The sequence below is a fragment of the Gymnoscopelus microlampas genome (assembly GCF_963454915.1).
Source record: "Gymnoscopelus microlampas genome assembly, chromosome: 11".
NCBI lineage: Eukaryota > Metazoa > Chordata > Actinopteri > Myctophiformes > Myctophidae > Gymnoscopelus > Gymnoscopelus microlampas.
In genome coordinates, this window is record NC_139948.1 from 18789217 (window position 1) to 18800594 (window position 11378).

Genomic DNA, 11378 nt, shown 5'->3' on the forward strand with positions numbered 1-11378 from the left:
AAAAATTCGAAAAATGATATCTCCTGTTGCTATGGAGGAAAAAAGAAAAAAACTTTTTGTTCTTCTTTTTTTTCATTTTTTTTTCAAAAACAGTATATATACGGTTTTGGCACTCAACAGTTGTAATTGAAAAGAAGTATATATATGGTTTTGGCACCCAATGTGTTAATATTTTGTCACAACTGTGTTGCACAAAAGTTGTGAAAATAGTTGATCTAAAAGTCTATCTAAACTATTTTAGATATATATATATTATTTTTTAAGTGTAACTAGAATACATTTAACACTTCTCTCTGTTTGTTTTCCTCAGCTCTAAAAAAAAAAAAAAAAAGAGTGACAAGGCCACGTAAGAGGGCTTGGAACAAGAAGACTCCAACCAACAAGATAACGTCAAAAAAAAGAAAAGAAGCAACGCATATTCCGCAAAACCAACAAAAGAGGGAAGAAAAACCCACACACAATGAAATATGAACATTTAACCGCTTTATCTTTCCATTTCTACTGCAAGAGAGCTACGTTTGACTTTGCTTTCCATGGTTGTTGGGGGTGGGGGGGGGGGGGGGGTGTTGTCTGTCGTATAAATATTGCTTCAGTCTCGTCCCTTGTGGTGGACATCCCCTCTATCTCTCTAAACCAGTGGTTCTCAAACTTTGTAATTTCAAGGACCCCCATATCTCTTAGAGTGTACTAATGGAACCAAATGGACGTATGGGTCCATTTGGTTCCATCAGAGTACACTCTCAGAGTTACAGACCTGTAAGGGTCCGTTTGGAACCTCCTCGAGGAACCCCAAGACCCCACTCTTGAGAACCACTGCTCTAAACTCGCCCGGAACCCCCCCCCCATCCAACCCTTAAAAGCGAATTTACACTTCATCTAACAATCTCATCATGCGACAAAACTGACATGATTTGTACCGATAGAAGGCGTCAAAACCATTTTCGGTTGAACGAAAATACTTCATTTGGTTTTATTTGCGGTCGTTCGACAAAGTGTAAGTGAACCTTTTATACCCTGACCAAACTTTGATCAGCTCCCATTCCTGCTTCTGTTAACCGTTTGTCAGTTGACAAAGATCCATGCTCCTTTTTCTTGTCCAGTCTTTTTTTTTCAATCTCTTTTCCAAGCGGCTCTCCCTGTCACTAATTACAGTATATAGACATTTACTACTGTATTAACCAACACCATAACTCTTGTCTTGCTCCATGGAACTAAGAGCCGGGAGGGATAAGGGGGTATAGATAGGGGTAGGAAGGAGTAGGAGGCCCCGGGTGCAAGTTGGATGTTTGTATGTACATACCAATATATATAAATGGGTTTGTTTAGTTTTTGATTATTTTCTCGAGTGCGTTTTGTTTTGCGACTTTTGTTTGTTACACGGTTAAAGCCTGATTTACGATCCCGTCGCACCACTGTGTTGCGCAGCCGAAGATGGCAGACCTGCAAGCTCACAAAGTGCTGGAGAAGCGCCGCGTTTTGAGCTTGTAGGTCGGCTATTTTCGTTACGCGGCGAAGTATGAATCTGGCTTTTATTTGGAGCGTTTTCAGATCAGTTCAGAGTCGTATTTGTATGTTTTGGGGTTTATACGTGCACATTTTTTGAACACTTGATTTAGAAGACAGAACATTAAATGTTTTTACAGGCATGTCGGCAGGTTTATAGATTTCTTTGTCGTTGCTCTTTGTTTGTTTTTTCTTTTCTTCGTATTCTAAAAAAAAAAAAAAAAAAAAAAAAGATGTACGATGTTCATGTGAATGCATGCATTCCTGAAATTTACCAAAGTGGCAGAGAGAGACAGAGGCGAGGTATCGGGCTGGCGATCGACCGGGAAACGGCCGTCGCGTTATTTTTAAAAGCTTAAAAACAAACAAACACTTTATTGTAATCTTCTTCGTAAAAACCAAGGGCAGACAAAACTAAGCTCCTCTCACACCTTGGGAGGAGACGCCACGGTGGAATGAATCGGGTAGAAACAAAATAGTATTTACATAGAATATATAGGATTTTCATGTGTACTATACACAATTGTGTGTTCATGCAGACCAGACCCTTACCACACTGATGCCTGCCTGCATCACAATGGCCATCTGACATACTTCTCCAGACCATAACCACTTAAACCCTCTGGTCTTAGTAAATCGGACTTGAGTTACAACTGTACTTGGACTGCTTTTTTCCTATCTACACCAAATGTCTTGCCAAAAGTAGCCGATTAGATCTGCTATTTTTGGTTAATGTCGACTCCCAGATTAGGGATGCTGGGGTTCAAATGGTTAAAGCAACCCATGTCATCATGTTATGTATCCCTTTTTGAAATCGGTGTTCGGTTTTGAAGGGTCTTCCTTGGTAGAATTTGGGCAAAAGCATTACCAAAATATACAATTGATGCAAGATTAGGTTTTTGCTGATTCGCTCACATCGCAAGCGATAGCATGGTGAGCGGTTTTGATGTGTATATAATAGCCCCTCTACATTCGATATTGTAATGATGTCATTGTTTTCTTTTTTTTTGTTAGTTTTTTATTAACCAGTGCATTGTTTTCTATATCCACAAACTGACACAGCAGCCAGGATAAGAAAATGTATTTGTCTCATGATTGTCTCCTTAATGCCGATGTTTCACCCCTCTCCTTTGTAGCTGTAAAGTTCCTTTAGCATTCCTCACTCGACACATATGGTTGAAGAAGCCTTTCTGCTTCTCTGGGACACACTGGGAAGCATTATGCACTGCTGTCATTCAGGTCATCACAGAACCATTTTGTAAAGCAGTGGTTCTCAAACGCCCCATAGCTTTGAGAGTGTACGGGTCCATTTGGTTCCATTTGTACACTCTCAGAGCTACAGACCCGCAAAGGGTCCATTTGGAACCCCCTCAAGGGTCCCTGGACGTCACTTTGAGAACCACTGTTTTATATAACACTGAACTTGGGAAGTGGGCTGTAGTTTACTTTTGGTATCGTAACAACTTTTATCTTCTCCAGGCCGGCTCGCTAATTGGTTGCTGTTTTGCACTGGCTCTGATCCATATAGCCAATGTATCCTGTACCTCGTGGTACAGTTTCACAGACGAGGGTTGATTCTAACTAGAACTAACCAGTTTACAATGACTCTTATCCAATTTCAAATGTACAAAATGTCATATGACTGCAGTTAAGAGTCATTTTCCCCATTTTTGTCCTTGCAAGATAATTATCATTGGTATTGGGACATTTCTGAAATCCCCTGCAAATACAATAGAATTGGCGTGAGCAAATGTGTTCAACAGTGTACTGTTTCCAGCGATAAGACCCACTGACACTATTGAAAATGAGTGGGATTTGTCATATAATATTAACGTAACCCTATCAAAGCTGCAGTGAACACGGTGTTAAAACCAAACGAGATCACTTCATGGTTCCATAGATAACCTGTTCTGACATTACCGCTTTAATTTTGGCCTTCCTACCTTCTGTGAGATCTCCTCCTCTCCTCCTGTCGTTTCTGTTGTCTCTGTAGGTTCTTTTTTCTTTCATTGTAGTGGTTTATATACTTTGGTGGGTGTCTTCGTTACTGTCCTGGGCAGAAAATGGGTTGGTGATGTCATGGTAGGGTTTTATTACTGTATTCTAGGGATGTTAGTGTGGGTGTCTGGCTAGCTGTGTGTTTGTGATAACGCTGGGGGGTAATATCCTCGTTTCCCAGATGTGGCTTATGTCACTGGTTCTCAACATCGGGTCCGGTGCCCAACAGCAGTCTAAATGGGCCCTTTTATGGGTCTATAACCCCAAGAGTGTACTCTCTTGAGTTACAGACCTGTAAGGGTCTATTTGTACTCCTGGTGGTTGAGAACCAGTGGCTTATGTTACTGATTTTGTGTGTGTGTGTGTGTGTGTGTGTGTGTGTGAACAGGCGCGTGCACATGCACGCGTCTGTTCTTTATCAGCATACCCTCTTGTCAACTAATGAGTCTGTATTCTCGACCGTCACAATTTCTCGTTCTCAACTAGCTGTTCCATCCTCTTGTTTCAATTCAGTCCGCATCCTCTTGATCAATCCTGGGGCATGAAGTCAACTTTATACCTAGTTGTATGACTGTATCACTTATACGATCTATGAGTTAATATATGATCATGTATAAATTAGGCCTACGGGACCAGTGGACAATCCACTGGCGAACGTGTTCCAGCATATTCTCACAGGACAGGCCTTTGAGATGATGACCCATTGACTCCATTAGACTCAGGGCTAGACGGCTGAGCGACAGACAGCCGAAACCAGTGGCTCTCAAACTTTTTCATTTCAGGGACCCCCAGTTTGGTATTATATACTGTATAAGGCCTCAGACCCCCGTAACTCTTGACACTGTCAAGAGTTACAGCCCCATAAGGGTCCATTTGGTTCTTGGTTCTTAGCTGGGGAACCCCCCCAACTACCTCGAGAACCACTGGCCTAAACCAACCAACCAATCGCAGGCCTCGTCCTCTTCACAGCAGAGCCTTTTCACGCGGTTGGTTGGTGTAACCATCCATCATCACTGTTCTTCTAAGCCCTCAGAGAAGCCATAGCCCAGCGGCCACCACTCATCTGTGTTAAGACCTTTACTGTAACTCTGTCCCATCCAGGGACCACGTCCCCCCCCCAATACACACACACTCTCACCACACACTTTAACTCTGGTATCCCCCCGTTTTGGGCATGTCATTATCAGGCCAAAAATGTTCCAATTTTTTCCGTATAGACGATCTATGAGCTCACAATGTGTCACGGTTTCGCGTTGTCTGTGAGCTTTTAGGCCGGGCTATTTTCAAAATAATAGGGCTCAAGTGGTTAACTTTAAAGGGCTGACCCCATCTCTGCTCACATGTGTCCCACACCCCCCCCCCCCCCAATTCTTCTGCTTATCTCTTGTGGGATTGGTCGAGATCTTCCAAACCACGGCACTGGCTTAAGTTGCTGCCACTGTTGTTGTTCCTCCCATTCCTTCCTGCTTCAAAAATCATTGACCCCCACCACCACACCCCCCGCCGTTGACGCCTGAATCATGGACGTCAAAGCGCCAGGAAAAGGGGGAAGGCGGAGCTTCACAGTGGCAGCATGGCGGTCGGTGGTCACGGCGGCTGGGGTGAAACGTCTGTCCAGTTAGTCCCACATGACTCAATCAGCACACCTGCACTTTGCCTCTCCAGTAACGATTTGTCCCTGCAAATTCCTAAAACCTCCACCCCTCGTTCACTCGCTTCGCTTAAAACAGTGGCTCTCAAACGTTTCTTTTTCAATTCCTTTAAAGACCCTGCCATGGACGAATGTTCCATTTGTACACTCTGAGTTACAGACCGGTAAGGGTCCAATTTGGTTTCTAACTATCAATCATTTAGCTGGGGACCACACTGAAACCCTCTCAAGGACGCCTGGGGGTCCCCACGTTTGAGAACCACTGGCTTAAAACACTTGACGGAGAAGTCAACAGTTGTACTTAACAGTGTACTTACCAGTGTGCGTGCGGCATTCTTTCAAAGCCTGGTGGTGGGTGGTCTGCAGTAATGTATGTGCTTGTCTACTTTTGCATACGCGTGTCTTTGTCGGTGACATAACAGACAGTGACCGCTTGGGTCCCGTCTGTGTTTGTGCGCGAGTGTGTGTGTGTGTGTGTGTGTGTGTTTCGCTTACAAAATTGTGTTGTTTCCAAAAAGCCAAGGCGCTCTCCCAGCCGCTCTCTGTATGTGTGAGGCTGTGCGGCTGCGTATGTCGCCCGAGCCCTGTTTTATCTCTAAGCCACCCACTTTGAGAACCATTAAAGCCTGATTTATAATTGGTTGCATGCTGTGGTGTTGCATGCAGTAAGTAGCAGATATACAAGCTCACAACGAAACGTAACGCGTTACGCGTCATGTTCGTTGTGAGCTTGTAATCTGCTATTTACTGAGCATGACTCCGAGAACGCAACTAAAGTATAACTAAGGATTTTAGACCAAATGTTTCACTGGGTGGGTGGGTAACCCCATGGGAATGAAATCCTCCCAACATGCACACATCACACACACACACACACACACACACACACACACACACACACACACACACACCCCATGAGTCTGAAAGGCCTACCGGATCTGAGGCCCATTTCCAGATATTGTCGTTTTTAAATGGCTGTTATTATTATTGCTATTGTTATATTGGTGAGTTGTTGTATTTTCTTTTCTTTTTTTTTTTACATAAAAGGGAGTTCAAGTTGTATCTTTTTTTAATGATTAGTATGTTTCTATTTTATTTTCATTTTGATTTTGTCTTTTGAGCGTGATTATAATTGGCAGTGTTTTCAATCTTTCTGGAACTCTTGATTCTTTCTTTGACCCCTCTTGAAAGATCTTATGAGGAACTATTTCTAAAGAAGATATGAGTAGATTGTAAAAGAGATATGAGTTATTGAGGGTTATAGTCTGTATATTCTATGGGTATTATGAATTAAACAATTAACAAAGAAACAAAGAATTATATACATATATTAAATAAAATTCCTGATACTGTTACAGCTGTTTGTTGTCTTGTGTGGTTTTCTTTCCTCCAAGCGCGCGCGGGGGTGTGTGTGTGCAAAGTTAAAGTTAAGATGGATAACTAATGGATGGATGATTGGAAGTGTGTTGCCTGCAGTATCAGTGGTGTGACTCGGGGATGCCACAGCTAGGGAGGTTGTCTACCTGCCATACTACCCCTTTGTTATAAATAAATAAATAACCTTTGAAGCATAAAGTGAGTTGCGAGCCCCGCTTTGTTCTCAGGTTATCTATCGGGGCCACCAGTATTCATCGTTATTGTTTTTAATCTTCACTTTTAGTCAGTAGAATCTTACTCTTACAAAGCCAGTAGAAAATAATGTAGGCCCACTGATGAAATGGGAAATGAATGCAAAGTGCACAACAATGAATTTAGCCGAATTTCTGCCGTGATCGCCTACTTTGCGTTTTAATGGATGAAATTGCATCCATCATTTTCCAATGCCAGTAAAGCAAGCCTGATTAAAGTATCAAACTCACAAAATTCACCAGAACATGGGAAATTACATCTACTCTGTTAAAAAGTTTTCCCCCAGACCCCCTGCTTGGGAAGAACCCCCCCCCGCATGCCCTTTCATTCACTTACTTGACATGCAATACCACCAAGAGAACGGTCCCGTACTGCAGTCCTCATCATAGGCTGTGGTGTAACACATAATGATTAGTAGTGCGTTGTCTTGCCCTGATAGCAGAGTTGCCAGTCCTGTTTAGCCTGATTTATACTTAAGTTGCACTCTGGTGTTGCATGCCGTAGATATAGCAGATATGCAAGCTCACAACGCGTCACATGCGTGACGCGTTGTGAGCTTTGGCGTGGAAATCCTTGCTTACAATTTATGGATTTCAGATAAGTATAGCGGAATTAGAAACTCTCAAAAGATCAGCAAAGAGGTTCTGGTTCTCAGCTCTCAAACTTTAGCAAGACAAACTAATCAATGCTAAACAATACGATCTAAGCTTGTAGATCCATACCAGTGGTTCTCAACCTTTTCAGGCCGCGACCCCCCCCCAAATAATCATATTTGAACTGGGGACCCCCCACCCTGATAAGCACTTGGAATTGTTGGAGTTGAGGCATTACATTTAGTTTGACTCGGTTCCACAGATAAATATTGTGAAAATAGCCGATCTATAAGCTCGGTGATGTGAGCTTGTAGATCGGCTATTTTTGTCTTTCTTATATTATTTGACAATTTGGCCAATGTTTCACCAGTTTTTATAGTATAGTTTGTTGATTACTTTTGATGCAGCAATGGTCTTTTTTTCTTTTCTTTCTTTCGTTCGTTCTTTTTTTTTTAGGTATTAAAAGGACTTAAATGTCCTTAAATTGTCACTTCACTGTCATCCCAAATCATGTGGCACAGGTTGAGAACCACTGATCTATACAACCAAGTATAACTGACACTTTTAACTTCTCTACACTTCTTCCTCTACTACAGCGTGTCTCAGCATGACCTCCACATCAGCCTGGAGACGTGTGTGTGTGTGTGTGTGTGTGTGAGACTTGCTTCAGTATGATGACACTGTCTGCTGTTTCCCAAACAGTGGGCCGGGACACATGTCTGGGTCGCAGAGTAATTTTTATGGGTCACAAGTAAACATCCCCTATTTTTCCTACCTTTAAAAAAAATGATAATTTCAAAAGATTAAAAAATAAGTTTAAACAGCAAAAATCACAACTTTTCATCAATTTAAAACAAGTAAAGTAGTGAAAATATCAGATCTACAACCTCACAACGGTTCCTAATCCTAACTATCAATCAACGCGCCGCGTTGTGAGCTTGTAGATCTGCTATTGGCAGTTTGGGTAGTTTCTTGGCAAACGTCTAATCTCTCTTTTGGGTCTTGAGATAAACATTTTGGGAACCACTGGCCTAGACAATACCATTTCAATACAACGTTATTGTCCACACATATTGGCTTTCTCTCACATGACACACGCACAGAAGTATATATAAAAAAAACAAACATGAGAGCATATTGATTCGTGCCGCGTTTCAAGCTTGTGCTACTTTTTGATGCTTTTGTGTGACGCTGTTGTATGATCAAGTAGGGAAAAAAGTCGACGATATGAAAACTACAAAGATGTACTCAATGGAGTACAACTCTCTGCCAGATAATCTCTCTTATAATGATACTTATACTGTCTGATGAAGTAATATCAAACAGTGTCTTTATCTCTGTATCTATCTCGCTGTCTCTAGGACAAAATGGTAAAACACTGTCAAGCATGAAGCGCCACTTGACAGGCCACGGACCACCCCCCCCCCCATCTGGAAATGTTTTGTGCCAGGGACCCCCCCAGAAGAGAAGATTTTTGTTAAAAAATATATTTATTCCTCCCTGGGTTAGTTTTGTGTGGACAGTCTTCCAATTTTACCACACTCTCTGAGAAAGCAATCCAGGGATCCAAGGCTATATTGGGGTAGAAGGCCACTGGCTAACACTGTGTCATACTGCAGTGGTTCTTTACTGTGCCTCATACTCAAAGCGAAAGGAGGATGTGCGTGTTTAGATGCGCGTGAATGCGTAGCCCATGGCGGGTCTTCTTTCAGAATGAGTGACTGTCGTGTGATCCGCTTCCTCACTCAGGAAAACTACCCACCAATGAACCGTAACGTGCATGTGAAAGCAGTCTCATGCTGTCTGACCTCACTCTCTCTCTCAGGATACTGTAATGTCACTGTGACTGTACTTTTTGTCTGTCTGTCTGTCTGTCTGTCTGTCTGTGTCTCTCTCTCTCTCTCTCACTGAGCTTGTAGATCTGCTCCTTTTACTATTTCTTAAAAGTATATATATATTTTTTTTTGTATTTATGTATTTATTGTAATTACATATATATATATATATATATATATATATATATATATATATATATATATATATATATATATATATACTGTATGTGTATATATGCAGTTTTTTTTATTGTATCAAGTTCTGAAAAATGATTTACTTATTTGTATTTTTTGGGCAAACATTTGGCATATTTACTCACAACTCATAAAAATGGGTCCCAGCCCATAGTTTAGGGAAACGGTGGCTTAGCGCAGGGGTTTTCAGCTGATTATGAACCAGGGACCACCACCCTGACTGAGAATCAACCTGGGGACCACTGTTGTGTTGGGAGGGGGGATATGGGCGTGGTGTGGGGGGGGGAAGCTTGAAATTAAATAATGACTGTTAAGAGCTTAATTTAACGTGTTAATTCAAGGTGAATTAAATCAATCGATCATTATTTAACTGAGATATGCTAGTGGTCCAGAAGATTGAGAACCACTGATCTATTCCTTTCCCATATGGTTGCCCTTATTCTGTTCTCTTAACCTTCCATATTAAACTCATGTTAACTCATTCATTGCAACTTATGTATGAACAAGCAGACACATGAGATTGATTATGGGCACATTTCCTAATAATGGTGACTCAACCAGGTAATCCGGTACAGTTTCCCTTCAGATTCTAACTCCCTTTTCTGTGGAGGTTCTTGACATTCGACTTCCCAGTAACTGATAACATTGTCGCGTCATCATGTGTCATTATACATTATACATTGTACATCACCAGGTCATTTACTGCACTGTTTCTCAACTAGTGGAGGATCAAATCAAATAAAATACAAATCTTCACTCTCCTGCATTACTAAATGCATGGTCAGGGACCACATGCAATACCTTCACGGACCACCATTGGTCCACGGACCTCCAGTTGAAAACCCATGGCTTAGCGGGATGTTGTCCAAACCGGTAGAGGTAGACTTCACACAGTGAGTAGAGGTAGGAATGTGCTCTATAGGTACTGGTAGCACACAGAGGTTAACCGCTATGGGGTCAATGTTGCCTCTCGTCTCTCTCTCTCTTCATGTAGGAGTCAGCAGTGGGGGAAAAGGTACTTTATGTTTTTACTTGTAAAGTAAAAGTATCAATACAGCAATGCAGAAACACTCAGTTACTGTACATGTACAAGTCCGGAATTCAAAATTTACTTGAGCAAAAGTACAAAAGTATTGGTATCAAAATGTACTTAAAGTACCAAAAGTAGAAAGTACTCATTAAGCAGAATGTCCTATTTCACAAGTTTTCAAATGAATATGTATAAAAATGGTGTTGGGTGTTTTGTAGCAGAGCTTGTAGCAGATCTACAAGCTCACAATGCGTCGCAATGCGACACACAGTGAAGCTTGTAGATCGGCTATTTTCAAATGGCCGAAATGTATACAGGGCTGAAGTGGGTAATGTATGTTTTGTAATATTAATCAAAATCTACGAAATCTACTAGTAACTAAAGTTTTCAAATAATTGTAGTGGAGTAAAACAAAATACAAAATTGGCCTCTGAGATGTAGAAAAGTACTGAGAAATGGAAATAGTCCAGTAAAGTAAAAAATACCAAATTGTTTTACTTAAGTACAGCACTTGAGTAAATGTACTTAGTTACTTTCTACCACCGAGTGTCAGCTCATTGTTTGCTACATTCCAGCTTTTCTATGGAAACCGTAAACAATACAATGCTACACTGTTCTGCTGCTGACATTGCGTGTGCACCTTTTTGCACAAAGTGCGGGCAGTTGTGCTTCAATGTGTATTTACGTGAATGTGTGCAACTGTGCATGCATGCTTGCCGATCCACTTTGAGGTGACGTTTCTTTGCACACTCATCCTTTGTCAAATATGCACAAGCTATAGAAACCTAGGTAACAATGTTTGCTTCCCCTTTCCTAAATATTAGCAACTGATTCTTTCACCAGGCTCCTAAAATATGTCTTATCATTTACTGTCAATAATTGCATGTATAGCAACCCAAAAGTACATAGTGTCTATGACTGTCTATGAGTCTACAGCTATACCG

The 11378-nt window shown here is 41.4% G+C and overlaps 1 protein-coding gene across 1 annotated transcript in view; it reads left to right on the top strand.

The window, feature by feature from the left end:
- The window catches only part of mapk3 (mitogen-activated protein kinase 3), a 30103-nt gene extending 23591 nt beyond the window's left edge, over positions 1–6512 (top strand). The window contains exon 9 of the mRNA XM_084072787.1: positions 311–6512. The gene's annotated coding sequence lies outside the window, so the exon portion shown is untranslated. The remainder of the gene's footprint in view (positions 1–310) is intronic.
- The last annotated feature ends 4866 nt before the right edge of the window (positions 6513–11378 follow it).